The sequence below is a fragment of the Eleutherodactylus coqui genome, chromosome 7 (genome assembly GCF_035609145.1).
Source record: "Eleutherodactylus coqui strain aEleCoq1 chromosome 7, aEleCoq1.hap1, whole genome shotgun sequence".
Lineage (NCBI taxonomy): Eukaryota > Metazoa > Chordata > Amphibia > Anura > Eleutherodactylidae > Eleutherodactylus > Eleutherodactylus coqui.
Genome location: NC_089843.1, coordinates 74289234 through 74312375, shown reverse-complemented (window position 1 = coordinate 74312375; position 23142 = coordinate 74289234).

Sequence of the window (23142 nt, the reverse complement as noted above, 5' to 3'; positions counted from 1 at the left end):
CATATATTCCGTACATGTATATTCTCGCATTCCTGTCAATTATTCAGTGCAGTGACGGTGTACAAATAATAGTTTATTATTGACTTATATTAAATTGTTTGGAGGATCATGAGGGTGAGTAGAGGAACAGACTACTGGTAGACATTGGCACAGCTCTTGCAAGACAACCCCTGTGGTCAGCCTGAGTCCGACTTCTCTAGGCCCTGATGATCAGGGGTGTAGTCACCAGAAGAAGCTGCGTTTGTCTATAGATTTTCCCTGCAGCACTACAGTGCACAGAATTGATGCATGAGGACAGAGATCTCTACCCATATGCAGTGCAGTCCAGTTGCTCCGGCCATTATACAAACAATCACCAGGTTGCCCACAATTCTCTACAAAATTCTCATACAATGGTGGTATCTTAGTGACTTCATTATTTCCCAACAGAAAGATAATTTGCAATAAAATTTGGCATGGTAGAAATTTTCAGTTATGGTCACAAGGGCTTTTATGATGTTTTTGCCTACAGGGAAACTTTGAGGTTGCAATGAGCTATGTATGACATCTGTAATGCGGGTAATAAAATGCATCCATATTAAGCCCTAAAGAAGTCATTTGCTTCTTTGTCTTGAAACACTATGATGCTCAATGTTTATTTTAATCAGTCCACTGGCATAGTTCTAGGGGTCACAGTGGTCACAATTGTGAACAGGCGCCCTCGCCACATTAGCATAAACTGGCACTGACATGATGATCTTTTTACCTAGAATGCAGTGTGTGTATTCTACATTGTAGTTCCCTCCCTAATCTCCTCCTCTTTGGTTCCTCTAGTACTCAGAGTGGCAGAAGCCCTTTTCGCAGTAGAAAGGCAATATTAGGTTATGTTCCCACTTGGCATATCTGCTGCGAAAGTTTGCAGTGGAAAAAATCCACAGCAAATCCGTGTCAAAATCCATACCATTTTGTGCAGATTTTGATGTGGATCTGAAGCAGATTTCTTGTTAAAATAGTTGTTGTCAAATCTATTGCGGAAAGTGAAGCTGCTGTGAAGGGGGATGTCTGAACTTTTGTGCCAGGGTCCACAAGCCTTTAGCTATGCTCCTGAATCAGTTACTCAGTTACAAGGGCCGTTAGGCAGAGACATATAATAATAATGTGCCTCCCTGAAGAGGTGTGTTTTTAAGGCACTTCTGAAATTTCGTGCATCAGGGAATGTCCGGATGCCTTGGGGTAGAGCGTTCCAGAGGATCAGTGCAGAAGCATCTGAAAAGCGGCTGGATAGAAAAAGGAGTCTAGCTTCCACATTTAGTATGGATTGGAGAGGGGAGAGTCTGGTATGGAGAAGGCCAATAAACATCGAGTTGCAGTAGTCGAGTTGGGAGTGGATGGACAACAAGTGTCTTTAGCGTGTCTGACTGTCTGTAGTTAGGAACGGACAGATTTAGCAATATTTCTGAGGTGCAGTTGGCATGTTTGGGCCAGAGATTGGATGTAGAGGGTAAAGGAGAGGTCAGAGTACAGTGTGACCCCAAGGCAGCGGGCATGCTGTCTGGGAGCTATGGTGGTGCCAGATACTGATATGGAGATGTTGTGGGGAGGTCAACAGGTTGAGGGCGGAAAGACAAGGAGGTCAGTTTTTAAGAGGTTAAGTTTAAGAAAGAGGGAGGACATGGTGTTAGAGAGAGCAGACAGACAGTTGGTGATGTTTTGGAGGAAGGGTGCAAGGATGTCATGGGAGGAGGTGTAAAGCTGGGTGTCATCAGCGTAGAGATGGTATTGGAGGGCAAATTTGCAGATGGTTTGTCCAATTGGAGCTGTGTAGATAGAAAAAAGAAGGGAGCCAAGGACCGAACCCTGGGGGACCCTAACAGCAAAAGGAAGTGGAGATAGAGCCAGCGAAGGAGATGCTGAAAGAGTGGTCAGAGGTAGGAGGAGAACCAGGAGAGAGCAGTGTCCTTTAGGCTGATGGAGTGAAGCATAGTGAGAAGGAGGTCATGGTCAACAGTGTCAAATGCAGCAGAGAGGTTAAGGAGGATTAGTAGGGAGTATTCACCTCTCGACTTTGTCATCATCAGCTCATTTGACACTTTTGTGAGGGCAGTTTCAGTTGAGTGTATGGAGTGGAAGCCAGACTGGAGAGGGTAAAGGATTGAGTTGTCAGAGAGAAAGCGTGTGAGGTGTAAATAGACTAGGCATTCTAATAATTTGGAGATGATGGGGAGGTTTTAGATGGGTCGATAGCTGGCAGCATCAGCGTGCAGTTTTGGGAGATTTCTTTTTGTATGTTGTCGATTTTTTTCTTTAAAATAGATGGCTAGTTCTCCAGCACTGAGATCCATCACTGGGGCCTGTTCTTTAGGGCTGAGGAGGGAGTGGGAGGTGTCAAAGAGTCGTTTGGGTTTGTGTGATAGGGAGGAGAGGAGGGAGGTGAAATAAACTTATTTGGCATGGTGGAGGGCGAGGTTATAAGTTTTAAGTATGAATTTGAAGTGGATGAACACTGCAGGCTGCTTTGATTTTCCCCACAGCCATTCAGCACACCTAGAGCACCGCCAGGTGAAGCACGTTTGGGATGTGAGCCAGGCTTGCCATGGACTGCAGCAGACGGCTCAAGTCATTGGGGGGGCATCAGGTCATCCAGGGCACGCCTGAGGGTGGTGTGGTAGTGATTGGCTGCCAGATTTGGGCAGGAGAGTAAAGAGATAGCGGACAGGGAGGACTGGATAGTCTCAGCGAAATGGTGGGTGTAGATGGTCTGGAGGTTCCAAGAGGTGCAAAAGATAGGAGGGTCTGGGGAAATGCTAGGGTGCTTGATGGAGAAAGAGAGGAGGTTGTCATCTGAGAGTGGAACGGGGGAGTTAGTAAAAGGGGAGGCAGAGCAGAGGGGTGCAGAGGCAACACTCCAATCTGGGCTTTGAAGCCTGCGGGGGCCCCAAAGATCTTTCTACCACATAAGAAGACAGCAGTACTATAAATGGTACATGGTAGCAGGACACTTACAGACTTTGCATTGGGACCAGGAGCTTTATGCAGGGAAGCATTACCAGTGCCCCATTTTTCTGCCTCATATTTTTCCAGAAGTTCAGTCTACTATGTTCTCTAACCTGTAGCTCTCCAGTTGTTGCAAAACTTCAATTCCTAGCATAGGCTGTCAGTGCACATTGGAAGTTGTACTTTGAAAACAATTGGAGACTTAAAGTCCCAGCAAATGAACGGGGCTGGGACCTAAAATAAGAACAGTCAGGAGGAATGCGGAACATCATTCACAAACACTGACTGCATAACTGAACTTTACTGTTTACTTCTGATCAGGCACTTTTCTTGAACATTACAAACAGTGGGCAATTTGGGCACACTACTTGGCACAGTCTGCAAATCTGAGTCTCTGGAGGCCAGCTCAGGAAAGTCCTGTGTTTTTAGCTGGCTTTTATCTCAGCAATGCACACCAATACTTTTAGTCTGCCAGGTCAGCGGAGGATTAGCCAGTCACAGTCAGAACTGTGCTCTACGTGGCCTAGCAGGTATTCCCTCTCCTTGGCTGGCTCTGCAGGCAGCAGCTCTCCAGGACCTCCAGTTTAACCCCTTAAAGACCAGGTTGTTTTGTACCTTAAGGACCAGACACTTTTTAGGGATTTTACCCATGTGGCGGTTTTACTGCTCTATTTTTTATCCTTTAGCTACCAAAATTATTTTTGCTGCGTTTTTTTTCCCATGACATATAGGACTATTTTTTTAATATCTTTTTCACTGACTTTTTTTTCCGTTTTTTAGTTTTATTGGGGGTAAAATGCTAAAAAAAATGATTTTTTTAACATTTATACTTTTTTTAAAATTATTTTTATATTTACACTAAAATAAAGTATGGGAAGGGGTTCTCTATTTATTTCGGACATTTTGATATAAAGTATTAATGGTTTTGGTTTACAGGGCGCATACGGCGACGGTTTTTGTTGGCGTCTGCTTTGTGTTATTCTCTTTCTTATATATGTATTGTTGTTTTATTGTGTTATTTTGTTTTACTTATGTATGTAATTGTGTTTTTACTATCTGTGTCCCCCATGACGTCATATAAGACCTCTGGGGGACATTCCCTTTTTTTTTTTTTACTTTATTTTACACTTTCCCACTATAGCTAGGGCGTCCATAGGAGCCCTAGTTATAGGGGAAAGCAACTCCTGTGGTGACATTAGTCACCTGCAGAGCTGCCAGGGTCTAGTCTGACCCTCCAGCTCTGCATAGCAGGGAATTTCGGGAGGTCACATGACCCCCCGAGGCTCCCGTAGTGAAAGTAAATGTTACTTTTACTTTGCCCATACAGTGCTCATTGAGCCCTGTATATCGGGGAAGCAGAAGGCAGAAAGGGTTAAAAACCCCTCCTGCCTTCTGCTCCGGGTTATCAGCTGTCACTAACAGCTGATAACCTGTTCGTGACTGATTGCAGAGGCAGGAGACTTAGAGCACCGCCGTATTTTTACTATCGGCGGTCCTCTAAGCCCAGGACCAGCCGCCGTATATATACAGTGGCTGGTCCTAAATGGGTTAAGGTATCTGTACACTGAGCAACTATTGTTTAGAAAAGTGGTTGAAGTGTACAAATGACAGTCAATCATTTGCTTTTACACGGAGTGATAACTGTTTGCAGAGATATCGTTCACAGAGGGATCTCCGTGCAAATTATTTTGTACGTTCTTCAAATATGAACAACTGTGACTTTACACCAGATGACTTTGGATTAACCAGTGACTATTTTTTTGTACGCTGAAATGAAATGACTAGTGACATATAGCTGGTCTAGAAGCAGAAGTTGCCAGTTGCACTTTCTTAACCCTTTGCAATCCAATTTTGGATTCAGAGTTTCCTAGGGGGCTTTCTCTTTCTGCCATTATCCAATGGTGCCATCTGCAGGCTAGAGCCAGTACTGTGGTATATAATATGCTGGAGATGCCCCCGACAACAGAGCGGCTAGTAATATACAGTAGGAATACCCTGCTGGACGTCTTCCGACATCGGAGCTGTACAGCCTTCAATCAGAATGTCTTTAGACGTCAGACAGTGCATTGGAAAGGGTTAAACCCAGCACAGGTAGGGCTGACAAGATGCAAAGCCACATAAAAAGGGAACCCGTAACATCGTTCCCAAAGAAGACAATTGTGTAGTAAATCAAGACTTGTGGCAGCATGTAGAGGTGCAAATAAATTCCAAATCTTTATTCCAGCATAGTCCAAAATGCCACTTTTCGACTTCTGTTCAGGTATTGATAAAGACCTGAATTGAGGTAGAAAAGTGGCATTTTGGACTATGGAGGAATAAAGATTTGGAATTTATTTGCACCTCTACATGCTGCCACAAGTATTGATTTATTACACTAGTGACATATAGCTATTCACCCTGTCAGTGGCCATGTGTACACTAAACGACTATACTATGCTCCTTTGGGCAATTATGTGGCTAATAGTCATCCTGTCTAAAGTTACCTTTAGTCTCCACCACACCACACACAACATGACATCAAACACACCTTTCATATATCCCTGCACCTTTAACTCAACATAGCTACACTACATGCTCTCCTGCTCATTTCCCCTTCCCCAACTGCCAAGAAGAATAGTGATGAGAGAACCTAAATAGTTAAACTATACTTTGTTTTAACTTTGCTAAGAGTTCTGTTCACTCTAAACCCGAACCTTGGGCAGCTTGTTTTGGCTTAACCTACTAAAATTACCATCTCCTCCTACCATCTCTTAAGAACAGCTCAAAAGTTCTAAAACTAAGAGTGTTATATAGGGCTTTTATGGCTCTTAGACAGTTTATGCGCCAGTTTTAGGGGTATTAGTGAAGTTTTGGGTTATTTCTAACTGATTTGGAGTGTTGAATAATATGTTTTGAGACATATTTTCTTTCTAATTCTATCAATACTTGTATTTTCTAACTGTGTGTGATTCTGATCAAGTACTGTATTTTTGAAATGATATTGTATTTTAAGACTATTGGTGTAGAATTGAATGATCTTGAGGAGCTTCCAGGAGTTGCTGTTGAGCAGGGGCGTAACTATAGAGGATGCCGGGGATGCAGTTGCTCCCGGGCCCAGGAGCCTTATGGCGCCCATAAGGCCTCTCTTCTCCATGTAGGGAGCCCAGTACTATGAATAAAGCATTATAGTTGGGGGCCCTGTTACAGGTTCTGCATTGGGGCCCAGAAGCTTCAAGTTACGCCTCTACTGTTGAGTACGTGCTCGGAAGCTTTGTTGGACTCAAGTGATCTATTTTTAATTAATACACAAATTGGTGAAAATCCCAGCCATAGATAAGAATAGAGCTGACAAATAAACTGTGTGAATGGTATTTTCTCAGAATACATAATTAATTTTGATAAGCAAGTGAAAAGACGGGTGTCTTTGCAATTATTCATATACTCTCTATTTCTTGAGTTTTGTACTAATGATATGTGTTTCACCAATTAACTCTACGTGGTACTACATACACCAAGAAAGACATATCTGATTTTTAGACAGATTTATGTAAATGAGTTCGAAGGTCCACTAAGCTCCTTGTTACATTAAAATCTTGAGTACTTTTGATCACATCATGTCTCTGTGTGAGATTAACACCTCCCCATACAGCTGCTGGCTGTTTGCAGAATAACAGTCTGAGTAGTAATTTATCCACTTTGACAAAACTGAATCGAACTTTTGAAAAGTTCTCTCAACACTAAAGTAGAACATAACAAACACATATAGAAGGTAACATATTAGTTTTACAGAGTCACAGGTTGGTCTGCTGACATTTACTGAGAAGCCTTAGTATTTAAAAATAACTGAGTTCTTTCTGAGTCATTGCTTTCATAGCATAAGCCTTGGATAGCGATATGGTGCATGGAGTCGCAATAAGGTGTAGGATACCTTCTAACTTCACATTTAAGTATGGGTTTTGCAGTCATCGCACATAGCTGTAGTTATTATCCGCATCCCAGGATTGTGTGGTGGCAGCTGACATATGATTCAATTTGCTCGGTGACCTGGGAATGACATTAGCCTAATTGGAATAGTCACCTTTAGTCATGCAGGAGGCATTGTATAATATGACTGCAGGTATGTCTTTCCAGCACCTGGAACTCAATACTCTCATTTAATGTACTAACTTGATTCTGTAATGGGAAATGCACCTTGGGCTGTATAACCCCTGGAGTAATTTTATGCAGGATCTTTCTCCGACCTCAGTCTTTTGCATGAGGTGAAAGGTTAACTGTTTCGGTGACCACATTGCCTATTTATCAGGGCTACCCAATTACATTCCACTAAGTTCAATATAGTTGCATCCACAAGACATCATCATTATTAAACTACACTTCATAATGCTCTCTGCAGGTGAACTTAGCCCTATTTTCCTCACAGCGCTTTCATAATTATTGGAAATTTCAGCTAGAAGATGGCTAGTACTCATTTCATTTCTTAAACATACAGTATAAGGCGCCAGCCTCCGTATCTGATTTCTTTTAGGTAGATCATTGTAAAGGGTTTTTCTCGTATCATGTAAAGACTAGGCTAAAAACTAACACTATAATGAAAGCATATCTGGATTATTTGCTGGATGGGTTTTTCTAAGGATTTATTTTTGGGTTCATATATTAATTAGCTTCTATTCATTTTTTGGGTGACAGACGAAAAAAAAAAGAGTAATTCTGGCAATATTTCCTTTTCCCACTGTTTTTCCATATGGTAAAAATAACAGGTCAAGGTGGTTCGCAGTTAGGCTACATTAACGCTCTTGCACAAGTTTTGTGCATTGTGAGATGCTCAAAATTCACACAAATATGAACTTCATTGAGGTTACGAGGAAAGAAAAATCCCAACATCTTCTGCCTTGGCCATTATTTGCAATAGGACCTTAAAAGGCATCACAGCGGCGTGAAAAATGCACGTTGGCTAGCGTGATATCAGGTTGAGTTTCTCACATGTGTGAATCCGGTCTAAAACTGACCTAGGTCAAGATGACGTAGGCTGAAAGAATCTTAACACCAAAGGAAGGAGTTATCTAATCACAAGAATTAAAAAACTTAAACTGCTATTCATAAACTTTTGGCAATTAGTCCAAAGTGTTCCCTTTGAAAGAAAGGGAAGTTATTAACAAGAGTTACCTTCTGATTGTGATACACAAGTTCATCTAATGGCTATAGGGAAATAAGACGGTCATAAAAAGTTTATATGCTTATTCATAATTACTGTATATATTGTATGGTTGTAGAAAACAAGACTAATATATCAAACTATAATAGTATGTAAGGCCGAAAAAAGACATAGGTCTATCCAGTTCAGCCTATTACCCCTCAAATGTTGATCCACAGGAAGGCAAAAAAAACGTAATGAGATAGATATATATAGTGTGTGATATTTAAAACTTTTTGACGACTTTTTTTGTTCCACAAAGACTGAAGATTTCAAGGTCATTACACACACATCCAACTCCACCTTGCATTTCTACATATTACATACAACAGCTGTTACAGGGTGGAGGACATTCCCCATGCTCCTTCCACATTCTGCATGAGCAGCTTCGAGCACTGCCGCTAAGCACTACCCCCTCCGGTCTGAGATCTGGTCAGGAAGGAGAGAGCGGGCAGGTGCTACAGGCATCTGAAGTAAAACGCTTGCAGCGCTGTGGTAAGAGGTCTCTCCTCCGGTCAGTGGCATGGCCATGGAGCGGAAAGTGCAGAGGTGCATAGAAGCACCAGGGCATAAAAGTGCTTCCACATTAAAGGTTAGGTGTTGTGAAGCGCCAGTGAGTGAAGGGAGGAGGCTCCGCTCTCTCTATTACATCAGTAGTGACAAAATTAGCATATCACCACTGTGCAGATATCCCCCACCTCATGCTAGGAACAGTGACTAGGGGTAAGGCCAGCCCCATCCGGAATGTTCAGAAGCTTTCTAGGCACCCACTTCAGGTACCCTGATGACCTGGGGGCCAAAGCAGGGGGCACTGATGACCTGGGGGCTGAAGCAGGTAACAGCCTTGAAGCTTCAGATCTGCATCTGTGAGTGTATTTATTCCCTCGGGACTGTTTTAAATCCCTAGCCAGGGTGAGGGGATATGAACTTACCACACTATAAGGTAGCTTTGGCCCCATAGTTTATAGTAAGGCCTTAACAGGGTTAATAGTTATGTTGTAGTGTCAATGATGTAAAGTGTGATGTGTATCAAAATACTAATGACCACTTGTTTGTCCATGCATGAGTTACATGCTCCACCCCTGATCACATGATGGTGACGTTATCAATGGTTCTTCATCCCTGTGCAGATACAAACAACCACCTGTCTGTGAGTGAGTCACATGATACGCCCCTAATCACATGACGGTGACGTAATCACAGGTCCTTCATCCCTGTGCAGATTACGGGCGGACTACATGCCCTACAAACCCCCACAGCCTCAGTTGCTGTGGAATACTAACGACCAATTCGCCAGACACCAGCCGTGTGCTTACAAGACCTGTGGTGAAGTCACCGTCATGCGATCAGTCACCTGTGTGGAGGTCACATGACCAGGGGGTGATCAGTGTGTGCAGGACTCTGCAGTGCTGCTTGTGATCCCTGTTGTAGGGGATGAAAAATGTATGTAGCAGAGCTGTGTGTGATGTACATGTAGCAGAGCTGTGTGTGTGACATGCATGTACCACAGCTCTGGGTGTGTGTGACATGCATGTAGCAGAGCTGTGTGCGCATTGCGCCACCAGGAACACTGGTACTATATTTTCCTAATAATTACTAGTTAGACAAGAAAGGCCCTGTATCATAGCTGTAGTGGGGAAAGACTTCAGTGGAAATGGCATATATGACGTCAGGCGTTCTGTATGAAAGGATGCTGCTGCTTATGGAGTCTTAGAGGTTGGGGCTACGGATGAGGAAGCTCAATATTAACAGTTGTGCTGCAGTCAAGTGAAGCATAGTCGGAAGAGGCTGGATAGACTCTAGTCATGTACCTTGCTGCTGGCAGGTCGGAGACTCGAGAGGTATTGTATATGCTAATACATGAAATATTCGTAATGGTAATTTGTGTTGGCTCTAAGAACAATACTGACACATGATGTTATGACAAGCTATGACAAAACATTTAAGTACAAGAAGAACCCTCCTATGGAGACAAATGTGTACTATGCTCTTGTTCAGTAAAGTTATTCTTTATATAAAAAGAAAATGCATTGCCTTCGCCCCCATCTGTCATCACCCTGCCATCACGTCCCATCAACCGGCTTCATGTCCATAGCTGTAGTGCAGCCTTGTATATGCCTTGAAGAGACTCTGCCACAACCTAAGGTTATCAAAATTGGGATTATTCACCCTGGAAAAAAGACAGTTAAGGGGCGACCAAATAGCTATGTATGAATACATGAGTGGACAATACAAGGATCTCTCCCATGATATGTTTATACCCATTACTGCAACGGTAACAAGAGGGCATCCGCTACATCTAGAGGACAGAAGGTTCTTAACTGTAAGAGCAGTGAGACTGTGGAACTCTCTGCCTGAGGACGTGGTGATGGCAAAATCCATAGAGGAGTTTAAGAAGGGACTAGATTCTAGAGCGCTATGATATTACAGGATATAGACACTAGGTGACCAGTGGGGTTGTTGATCTTGGTATCTTCCGGCTGCCGGTCCTGGAGTCAGGTAGGAACTTTCAAACATTGATCCAGGGATTATTCTGACTCTCATTATGGAGTCAGAAAGAAATTTTTCCGCCCAAAATGGGCTAAATTCGCTTCTGCCTCATTGGGGTTATTTTTACCTTCCTCTGGATCAACAAGGGGGATGGAAACAGGCTGAACTGGATGGATATTGTATTCTTTCAGCCTAACATACTATGTTATTATGAGCACCATAAATTAAGTCCCAAGGAGTCCAGAGAGGTATTTTTTATACTTCTCTGACTACCTGTAACCACAATATCACCCCTAAAAGTCAGATCATAGGTGGTTACAGGTTCCTTTTAAACAAGAAATCCTCCTTGAACTAAACAAGCAGTTAAATATCTACTTTTTAACAGTTTTTGAAAATGTCTTTACTAAGGGCTCCTGCACACTTGTGTTTTTCTTGCACGTTTTTTGTTTCACGCGATATCGCTGCATTTTTTTCACGTGATTGTCAATGAGACTTTCTAATGTTAAAAACACATTGCACAAAAATTGCGATGCGTTTTTAACATTAGAAAGTCCCATTGACAATCACGTGAAAAAAATGCAGCGATATCGCGTGAAAAAAAAAACGTGCAAGAAAAACGCAAGTGTGCAGGAGCCCTAAGGCCTCATGTCCACGGGGAAAATCGGGCCCGCTACGGATTCTACATGTAGAATCTGCAGCGGGTCCCTCCTGCCCCGCGGACGTGAGCGCTGAAAATACAAATAAATAAGAATTTACCTATCCGTAGCGGGCGGCGAAGCTCTGCTCTTCCTCACGGCCGGATCTTCTTTTTCGGCCGGCGGATGAATTCCTGACGCCGGCGGCACGTCGCCGGCACGTCGTCGACGTGCCGCGCGCATGCGCCGGGCACATCCGCCGAGCCGAAGCAAGGGAGATGCGGCCGTGAGGAAGAGAAGAGCTTCCCGGCCCGCTGCGGGTGAGTAAATGCTTTAAATTCCTATTTTAGGTCTCCCGCGGATCCGGACGGCTTCCATAGGCTTCAATAGAAGCCCGCGGGAGCCGTCCCCGCGGGAGACCCGCACGAAAATGGAGCATGGTCCAGATTTTTTCATGCTCCATTTTTTTTTAAATCCGTTTTATTGACGATCTGCGGGTATTTATCTACCCGCGGGTGGTCAATGCATCCCTATAGGGTGCGGATCCGCGTGCAGGTAATCCGCTGCGGATCCTAAATCATATTTTGCCCGTGGACATGAGCCCTAAGAGGTGCAGCCAAGATAAATTGCAAATCTGAAGAACTTATTAAGGATATGGGACATTGGTTGATACAAAACAATGGTATTACAAGACATGGTGTGGTGTAAGGAAACTGTGCAACATTTGCACCGTATTTATCATGGCACATGCACAATCTTATGAAATTTGGAGCAATTTGCACCACTGTTGCTGACTTATACATTCCTGACTCCAATAGCTGTAGTGCCTTCTATATCTCTATATCATGTACAAAGAAAAACTAGCTCACATACTGGGTAAGATTTATCCCAGCTGTATAATTTTATGGAGGGTGCACGGAAATCCAGTGGACCACCAATAAGGGAACAACACTAAAGCATATAAAATCCAGCATCGACGATATCCATAAAACCTTCTCTTTGTTGAGCCCATTAAAAGCAGTTTCAATGGCATATACTGCCTTTAGCACCATAGGAGTTTTTAAGGATATCGGGGTGCTACTGGATTTTACACACACACTTCATGAGATATTTAAAAAGACTTTAAGCCATAACAAAAGTTGCAAAGTTTGGTGCAAGAATTGCTTGCGCAAAAACTTTGTGACTTTTCAGCCTTTTGCGCCAGCCTCGCCCCTATCGGTGAAAGTGAGTGGACATGTCAGGAAAGGGCGTGGCCACCCCGACCGACAAATTTCTGTATCATTTATGCCAGAAACTGGCATAATCACGCCAGAAATGTACACCTGGTTGGGACAAAGCATGCATTTCTGTCAAGGTGAACATCCGTGCCGGGGATGCGCTTAATACATGAATTAATGTATTAAGAGCACCGAGTGGTAAAATTTTAATAAGCTGAGTGTTGGAAATGCTGGGCTCAGTAAATTCCCCCTTATGTCTCTGTACATCAAAGCCATTGGGGCATATGTACTATTCAAAATACAACAGTTTTCAGGGGCAAATTATGTCAGAAAACTGGCCTACATACTTGTGCCATATTTGTCATATGTTTTTAGACTGCTTTTCCATCCTGCATGAAAAAGGCTCTCTGCCTACATTGTGCCAAAAGTTTGGCACAACTTCTAGTTCAAATTAAGCCAACTATTAGGTGATCTAAACTTAGGCAAGACAGTCTTAAAATGCACCAGATTTGTCAATGAATGATAAATCTGTTGAATTTGAGGACCGTCTAGTCAAATTTTGCACTGTCTAACTTTTAGGGCTTATTCAGACGACCGTATATCGGCTGGGTTTTCACGCCAAGCCGATATACGGTGTCCTTGTCTGCAGGGGGGGAGGGTGGAAGAGCCAGGAGCAGGAACTGAGCTTCCGCCCCTCGCCACTATTTGCAATCGGAGGGGCGGGACGAGGCGGAGCTAAGCGCTGGGACTTAGCTCCGCCCCTGTCTTGCCCCCTTCTTTTGCAAATAGTGGCAAGGGGCGGAGAGGGATGGGGAGCTCAGTTCCTGGTCTGAAATAGCCCTTAGATAGTATTAGTAAATAAGTAATTAGTAAATACTAGCTGGCAGAAGCATCAACAATCTCCGTTAGGCCCAATGCACATGGGCATATTCGCATTGCAGAATCCGGAGCAGGTGTCCGCCTCCAGATTTCGCAGCAAATACTGCCCATAGACATGCTATAGAAAATCGCTTTTCTATCTTTACGAGCGGAAATCAATAGCGATTTTCCACTCGCAGAGGGAAAATTGCAGCATGTTCTATTTTGGCGCGAATTCCGCGCGGACGGCGTCCATTGAAGACAATGAAAGCCATCTAATCCGCTGCCCGTCTTCAGCTGTCACTGCGTACAGACCGCAAAATTTGTGTCATCTGTACTGCGCATGTGCCGGCCGGCGATGTAACTCCTGCAATGCTGCGTGAAAAAAAACCACGCAGCATCTCCTTTCTTTTTGCGATATCGCCCATTGTTTTTAATGGGGCTGGCAGCAACAGCGCTGGCCCCATTGAAATCAATGGGAGAAGATTGCAATGCCCTGCTGCGGCTGTGACAGCTGCAGCAGGGGATTCCTTCAGCCCTGCAGGGATGTGAGGCTGTCGCATCCAGAGGTTTCCACATGTTTGCAATGGGGCCGATGGCAGCAGTGCCGGCCCATTGAAAGATGGGAGAACATTGCGATCTCCTTCCACAGCTATGACAGTCACGGCGGGGATGAAGGGAACACCCACAGGGATGCGAGACTAATTCCATGTGAAAACACCTTGCATCCAGAGGTTTTAAAAAGGATTGCGAGGGAGATATCGGGCTATGAATGACTAAACGTCTAACAACAGCAGTAAATAAACCGGATTGTATGTACAGAAGAGCAGAAGTTACTAAGTCACTGGAGACTAGTTTTTTGATAAATTTGTACCAGTTGGAAAAAGTAGATCAATCGCCCGATATGTAGTCCTGCAGTACTCAAGCATGTATCATCGCCAGGTGCTTCCATCATTGGTCCTTGATAACTACTTCCGCACCAGCTGAGTTAACATCAAGCAGTATGGATCTGCATGTAATGCTCTGGTCAGCAGAGGGCAATCTTTGCTCTGAGAATACATAAAACAGCACTTCCAGTAGACAAGCCAAAAGAATGGTAACAACAAGTAAATGTGCCGAGCAATGCCAAGAATTAACAGAACAAGTAAGAAGCTAAATGTATTTAATATTACATAAACCATCGGACATACAGCAGTCAGTAGGAAAAAAAACCACACGTAATAAAAGGGTATACGTAACTCCAGTATACACTGGGCGAGACACCTCCATGTTCTCCCTCCGACAACAGTCCCCTGTTTATACTAAGCCCTTTCAAACTTAGGGCCTCCCTACATGCTGGTTTTGGGAGGGGCTATCTCTTGGGAGACCCCATGCTGAGCTAATGTCACTAGAGTAGATAGGCTATAAAGGACGTGGGATGATTATCGCGCAAAATTTGTTCAAAAGAATGAATTTGCGCAATAACCGTTGCATTTAAATCCACAACCATCGTGCATTATTCATTTACAGTTCGTTGGTCGCTCACTTTCAACCAGCATGAAAATCATCGTTGAGTCCTCATTGCTCCCCCAGCAGGTCATGTGTTCAGGATTTCATTAGGTGATGTAATTATTGTCAGTGCCTCAGACATTGCCACAGGTATTCGTACTATAGGATATCCTGAAAACATGACCTGTTGGGGGCGCTGAGAATCTGAGTTGAGAAACACTGATTTAGACGACAGTCATCCCGTGTAAATTAGACATAAGTCAATGGACTTCAACCAATGGCTCTCAGTATTCCTTGACAGGTGCATTCTGGGAGTTGTAAATTCAAATCAGCTGGGTTGCCACAGGTTGGAGTGTAAGGGTGGCTTCAGACGGATGTATTTGCGCTCACAATACGCAGAGAATAGAACCGATTGATGTTCATGGGTACACGCTCATTGACGGTTTTTTTTGCGTGTGCAAAAAAAAAAAAAATAGAACCTGCTCTATTTTAGGCTGGATTCAGACGATCGTATATCGGCTTGGTTTTCACGCTGAGCCGATATAGGGTGTCCTCATCTGCAGGGGAAGGAGGATGGAAGAGCCAGGAGCAGGAACTGAGCTCCCACCCCCTCTCCGCCTCCTCTCCACCCCCTCTCCACCCCTCTGCACTATTTGCAATGAAAGGAGGTGGGGCGAGGCGGGGCTAAGTTCTGAGAATTAGCCCCACCCCTGTCATGTCTCTCCCCTTTGCAAATAGTACAGAGGGGCGGAGAGGAGGCAGAGAGGGTGCGGGAGCTCAGTTCCTGCTCCTGGCTCTTCCATCCTCCCCTCCTGCAGAGAGAGACAACGTATATCGGCTGGGCGTGAAAACCCAGCCGATATATGTTCGTCTGAATCCAGCCTTACTGTGTCTTTGCACACCAAGGTCCACATAGAGGTCTATGGGAAACGACACATCTGGACCTCATAAGGCTAAATACCCTTTTAAATCTAGGTGAAGATCTGTCGCACGCACATGTGAACAGGCCCTGCATGCTTAAAAGTACAGCACTATGTGCCTAAATGGGCGCAAATCAACCTCATTCACTAAGCAAATAGGTTTTGCTGAGGCAAGCGTATTTGTGTATTCTCTCAGGTGCGTTCACACAGGCGGGTGGGATTCGCATTGCACAGGACATGGACACTCCATCCGTGTGCTGTACGAGAGACCGCACATCTCAATGTTCTATTCTCATGTGAGACTCCCACGAAAACAAAACGTGCAATTTTTCTGAAAAAAAAAAAAAATTAACCCATCTTTTTCAACAGGTCTATTTACTTGGGCTGTTTTTTGTGTGTCTCGCAATCCAAAAATGTGCGCGATATTATCTTCAGCATGAATACACCCTTAAGCTGGGCTGTGTATGCTGCAGGTTTTCTGCAGCCAAAAAACTGCAATAAATACAGTATCCAAATCCGCATCTTGATATGCCTTGATAAGGGACTCTGAGAGGTCTGAAAGCTCGCTATTACATCACGTATTTTTGTTAGCCATTAAAAGGTATCATATCTACAAGATCACTTGGTTTCTCTTACTGAGAACAATCACAATCCGCATTTTAAATGGCACACATGTTTACCCTTCTACTTCAAAGGTTGAATTCTGGAGCAGTAATGGACGTGCTGTGGATTAGTTGCAGACAATTTCCGTGCCATGTGAAGGAGATTTTTGAAAACTCGTCATGGCTTGTACTGTAGATGCTGTGGAAATTTTACAGCATTTCTGTCCTGTGTGAATGCGGCATATATGTAAGGCTGGGTTCACACAGTGTGGATTTGCTGTGGTTTGCCGTTGCATATCCGCACTGCAGCAAAACCGCTGCGTTTGCAGTGCAATGCAGCACAAATGAGTTTTGCAAAAAAGCTGTTCTCACAGTGCGGATTTTTTCCGCACAGCGGAAATGCAACTGCGGTGTGGTTTTCAAAGATGCAGCATGTCCATTCCATTGTCTTTTCCGCAACGCTTTTTTGTCCATAGACCTCTATGGATGCAGCAAAATGTAAAAAAGCGCTGCAGGAAAAAACGCTTGCGGATTTTTCCGCATGAAAATTCGCAGAAAAATCTGCAAGCCAAAACTAACCTTTGAAGCGGTTTTGCCACAGAAGCAGTTCTTCTGCAGCAACACCGTAACGGAAAAAACGTGGCAAATCCGCCCTTTGTGAACCCAGCCTAAGAGTTCATCCTTCCTGATGGCTTTGGCTAAAAAAAAAAGTGCATCAAAAACTGCAAGTACGTTTTCTTAACTCCTTCCCGCTCCTGGACGTACCTGGTACGTCATGGCAGCCTGGTACTTCCCGCAACATGACGTACCTGGTACGTCCTGGAGATAGCACGGGATCACATAAGATCCCGCGCTATCCCGCAGCGGGAGCCGGCTGTCAGTCACAGCCGGCGTCCCGCTCCAACAGCGGGGGGACATCGGAGATGCGCCCCCCGCTGTTAACCCCTTCCCTGCCGCGATCTAAGTAGATCGCGGCAGGGAAAGAGTTCACAGAGGGATCGCGATCCCTGTGTGTCTCCGGCCGGAACTCGCGATGTTATCGCGAGAGCCCGGCCTGTCACCATGGCAACAGGACGCCAGACACTGGCGTCCTGTATTGCCTGTGCCTATAATCGCTGTACAAGCGATAAGGCATGGCAGAGCAGTAGCTTTGCCATGCCTTATGACAGCGATCATAGGCACAGTGATGTAAGTCCCTCAGAGGGACTCAAATAGTATAAAAAAAAGAAAAGAAAAGTGTAAAAAAAAGAAAAATGTAAAAAAAAAAATGTAAAAAACCCCTTTTTTATGCTTTTTTTAATATTAGCATAAAAAAAGGGAAAAAAAAATAAAACCCTACATATTGGATATTGACGCGTCCGTAACGACGTGTACAAAAAGTTGAACACGCTTTTTATTTTGTATGACAAAAAGCGTAAAAAAAACCGCTAAAAAACAGAGGCAAAATGCTAATTTTTAGCATTTTGCCTCACAAAAAATGCAATAAAAGTGATCAAAAAAGCCGTACATTTCCCAAAATGGTACCAATAAAAACTACAGCTCGTCTCGCAAAAAATAAGCCCTTAAAGAGCTCCGTACATAGAAAAATAAAAAAGTTACATGACTTTGAATGCAGCTATAGAGAAAAAAAAAAAATTTCCAAAAAAAGGGGGTTTTATTGCAAAAAAGTGTAAAAACCTAAAAAAAATATAACAATTTTGGTATCGTTGTTACCATACCGACCCGCAGAAAAAATTTAGTGTGTCATTTATGCTGCATGATTAACGCTGTAAAAAAAAAAAAAATCTATGGCAGAATTGATGCGTTTTCTCTCCCTGTTATCATTAAAAAAAAAAAAAAAAAAAATTTTACGATATTGTCTATATACCCAAAAGTGGCACCGATATAAAAACTACAGATGGCCACGCAAAAAACAAGCCCTTATACGGCCGCGTCCACAGAAAAATAAAAAAGTTATGGCTTTTGAAAAATGGAGATGGAAAAATACCAAAAAATCGCTTGGTCCTCAACGCCAAAATAGGCCGTGTCATTAAGGGGTTAAAAAAGCTGTTTTAGAAACCACCCTTAAAGGAGTTGTCTGGGCTCATTTCAACTGATGATCTATCCTCTGGATAGGTCAGTAGTTAATGGACAGGATTTACCACTCGGGACCCCCATCCATCAGCTGATCATCCAGCCCACCACACTAGTCATCAATGGTCAGGAGAGGAAATTCGGGTGCCGACTTCACTTCCATTTAAATCAATGGTTGCACCGCAGCACTTCCTGCCCAGGACAGGATGTCCCGTAACAAGAACAGGAAGTGCAGTAGCTGCATGGCTCTTTAATGAAAATCAAGCCAGCACTTTCTCCACTGATGAAAATGTCTGTCCCACTGCCCAGCTGATAAATGGGGATCCCCAAGTGGTTGACCCCAGTCAATCAACTACTGTTGGCCTATCCAGAGGATAGGTCATGAGTTGAGACCAGCCCAGATAGCCCCTTTCAGGTGTTTTATAAGACTAATAGGGGTCAGAAACGCTCTTTTCTCCTTAGGGAGAGCAACTATATACTATAAACTAAGTGAGCAGACTCAAATGGCCAAGCACGCTCCTCTGGGTAATATGCAAATAAGGGAGATGGAATAAATCCTCCACAGTGCCACCTATTGAAAGGCAGCATTCCTTCAAGTCAAAGTCAGACTTTTTATACAAGCCTTGTCACAATGATTGGGAATTAAAAGCAAAGCCAGACCCTATGTACATACAGCTGTTTCCGGGTTATTGCCCTGTACACTGATGAAGGGCAATAACCCGGAAACAGCTGTATGTACATGGGGTCTGGCTTTGCTTTTAATTCCCAGTCATTGTAACAAGGCTTGTATAAAAAGTCTGACTTTGACTTGAAGGAATGCTGCCTTTCAATAGGTGGCACTGTGGAGGATTTATTCCATCTCCCTTATTTGCATAACACTAATATTGATAGCTTATGATTAGCAGAAACCATCAATTCATGATTGATGGCATAGTCACCACCACAATCAGCTTTAAAACAAAAAAAAAAAAGCTGCAGTACTGCAGATACAACATACATACAGTTGTGGCAGTGTTTGAGAGATAGCGCTTAAAATATGGATGGGACTGAGTTGCAGTACCAAACAATGAAGTGGACGCAGCACTAGCTATAGAAACTGCCATGTCCCCTTCCTTAGGGTGCCCACCCACTAGCATTTTTTTTCCACTGCGAATTCGCTGCGTTTTTTTTTTTTTCCAATTGTCAATGGGACTTTCTAATGTTAAAAACACAACGCACCAAAAAGGGCAACTTGCGTTTTTGGTGTGTTGCGTTTTTAACATTAGAAAGTCCCATTGACAATTGGAAAAAAAAAACGCAGCGGAAATTAAAACGATTAGTGGGTAGGCACCCTAAGGCAGGATTCACATGGCCATATTGAGCTCATGGGTCTCGGGTGCATCTTGCATCGGACAGCGCACAAAGCCCTATTCTTGTGATGTCTGGACAATGTATGATGCAAGTCCTATCCCCATCTTTGAAAACGGGCAAGAATAGGATGAGTTTTTTGTTCTCCACAGATTGTACAAAATCGCTCATGTCCATAGCTTTATAGGTTATAATGGGGCTGGGTGCTGCCCGTGGGATTCCCAGACAGCACATGGCCACGTAAATAAGCCCTTAAGCTGACCAGTGGGAGTGTCAGAATTCAGTAAGCCTACTGAAAATATTATAGGCCAGTGATGGCGAACCTTTTAGAGACCGAGTACCCAAACTGCAACCCAAAGCCCACTTATTTATCGCAAAGTGCCAACATGTCAGGGGGCTGGGGTTATCACGATGTATGATTTTACCCCTGTCGTTCTAAAAAGGACAGGGCCGCTTCAAAATAGGCGTTGTGCAGATTTCGACTCCTATTTGGACGCGGAAATACTGCAGAATGTCCTCAGCGGAAATTTCTGTGGAAAATTCTGCAGCATTTCCACATCCAAAAAGCAGTCAAAATTTGCACCCGGTCTATTTTGAAACAGCCCTGCCCATTCCTGCCACATGTAAACATACTCCAGCGGCAATAGTGACCCCCCCCCCCCCCCCCCCAGCGTAGTAGTGACACGCCACAGCGGCCCCCAGCGTAATAGGGACAAGCTACAGTCTGTGCTGCAGCCGCTCTGTGTCCTGCTCTCCAGCTGCTGCCACCGCTCCCCCGGCCTCTGCTGACAGTGGATGTGCTCATGCCGCCGGTGCTCCGTCTCCTGCTGCTGGCGCCGCTCCCTATCAGAAGCTGGGGGCGTTAGAACATGTCAAACTCCTGTATTATATCATATTTTTACAAAGACTTGACAAAGACCTTTTTAGCTTGAAACATTGCCAGATCTTTTTTTAAAAATATGGAATAAAGGTTGGACTTTTATTTTTTTAAATCACCTTTTGAATGCTGACGGATTTTCTTTGCTTATGCCTATACATTGGGTTTTGGTTCATTAACCCTATTCTGGCTCTGCATTATTTTTCCTCTCCACCCTGTATGGGCTCTTTGCTGTTTGCGAATGCTGTTGGATCCTACACCTAAACCTCCTGTATTATGTCTCCACCCCTAACTTTCGGTGGCAACATAAAATAAGAATATCGGGGAGCCATGGCCCCTGCCGGTATTCACAAGTGATGAGCAGCCGATGGAGACGCGTGCCAGCAGTGAAGGCTCTGAGTGCCGCCTCTGGCACCCGTGCCATAGGTTCGCCACCACTGTTATAGGGCATTGATATTACAATCCTAAAAATGTGGGAGTTTTTTCCTATTATCGCCTAGCTGTAGGAAAAACTACTGGGAGTCCCAGGGATTACAAGAACAGTGCTCAAAGAGTTAATGGAGCTGCAGTGCACATGTGTAACCACATGCCATTTACTTGTAAGGGACTACGCTTGGCTATCTCCATATGAAAGGAGTGGTGGTTACGTATGCACTGAAGGGAACTCAGGATGCACCGTTCTCTTGATGCTTGGGGGTCCCAGCAGTCAGGCCATCATACATTACACCTATCCTAGGGAAAGGTAACAAATTGTCCTAGTATATACACTGGCAGCAAATTACTAGGATGTGCAACTGGCAGGTGCCTGTAGAGGCTGCATGGTCGGCCATGGACTATAAAAGGGCCGATTCTGTAGACCGGAGAGAGAGTCGCACTAAGAAAACAAGGGATGAAGTGTCATCGGTTTCCCATCAGCAACACTTCTTTATAGCAATGATTGGAGGTCAGAAGGCTCTGTCCCCAGCTAGTTGGATATTGACCACATAGCTAGCAATGTTACCAATGGCCGGGGACAATCCTTTTAACGCCCCTAGTAGGGCTCAGAGAGGAAATATTTAGAGCAGACAACACTGTTAATAGGAATAGCTAATTATTATTTGGATAGATTTTCAATTAGCAGGAAAAAAATCCCTTTTCTGCGAAACAATGGACGAGTTTCTTAGTGGGTGAAATGTTCTCTACCTGCTGGAGAGAGAAGTAATAGAAATCCCACATCTGCAGCAGCATTACATGAATAGCATTCCCACCTATACTAGTAATTACACTGCGGGTCGCTTAGAGTTATATATTTTTTTTTACTTGTGTATGCAAAAATCATTAGCTCTCAGTGAAGAAGGTCACATCTGCTAAATGCACTCTTTAAAATATCCTGAAGATAGCTCAGAAACCTCCCAGAGGTGTCTCGTTGAAACTCTATATTTAACAACCTTTATCTGCAGTGCACGGAGTTATAAACTCATCGCAGAGTCAAGTGCTGAATTGTTACATTTGGGTTCTAGTTCAAAGTTCCCAAAGTACAGGACACGTTCTAAGGGGATGTAAGCCACTGGCAGGCACCTAAACAATTCTGGAGCTCAACAGTATACTATAGTAGATGGGACAGATCATATTAAAGATCTGTTGCAATATGGTGGCATAAACTAGACTTGGCCCGTCCATGCACGATATGCTTGGCTAGCAGTTTAGAAGGCTAGTGCAGGAGGCAACATCTCACCTGCAATAAGGTAAATGTATAGCAAAGAGGATGAGGGAGAAAAGGGGCCAACAATGGAGGGGGAAAGGGGCCAACAATGGAGGGGGAAAGGGGCCAACAATGGAGGGGGAAAGGGGCCAACAATGGAGGGGGAAAGGGGCCAACAATGGAGGGGGAAAGGGGCCAACAATGGAGGGGGAAAGGGGCCAACAATGGAGGGAGAAAAGGGCCAACAATGGAGGGAGAAAAGGGCCAACAATGGAGGGAGAAAAGGGCCAACAATGGAGGGAGAAAAGGGCCAACAATGGAGGGAGAAAAGGGCCAACAATGGAGGGAGAAAAGGGCCAACAATGGAGGGAGAAAAGGGCCAACAATGGAGGGAGAAAAGGGCCAACAATGGAGGGAGAAAAGGGCCAACAATGGAGGTAGGAGGGAGAAAAAGGCCAACAAAGAATAACACATTTATAACTAGGAAGATTTGCTGTCCTGAACTACTGGAAAGCTGAACCACCACCACAGTAGGAGGTGGCCAAAGGTGTTCATGAGGCTTTATAAGACAACACATTAGGGCATATGGACATAATTTAGGAAGGTCATCAATCGTATTTACCCTGGAAGATCCCTTTAAAATGTATAGTTGTGGCCAAAGGTTTTGAGATTGGCACAAAATTTGGTTTTCACAAAGTCTGCTGTTTCAGTGTTTTTGGATCTTTTAGTCAGATGTTTCTATGGTGTACTGAAGTGCAATTAAAAGCATTTCACAGGTTTTTAAATTTTTATTGACAAATATATCAAGCTT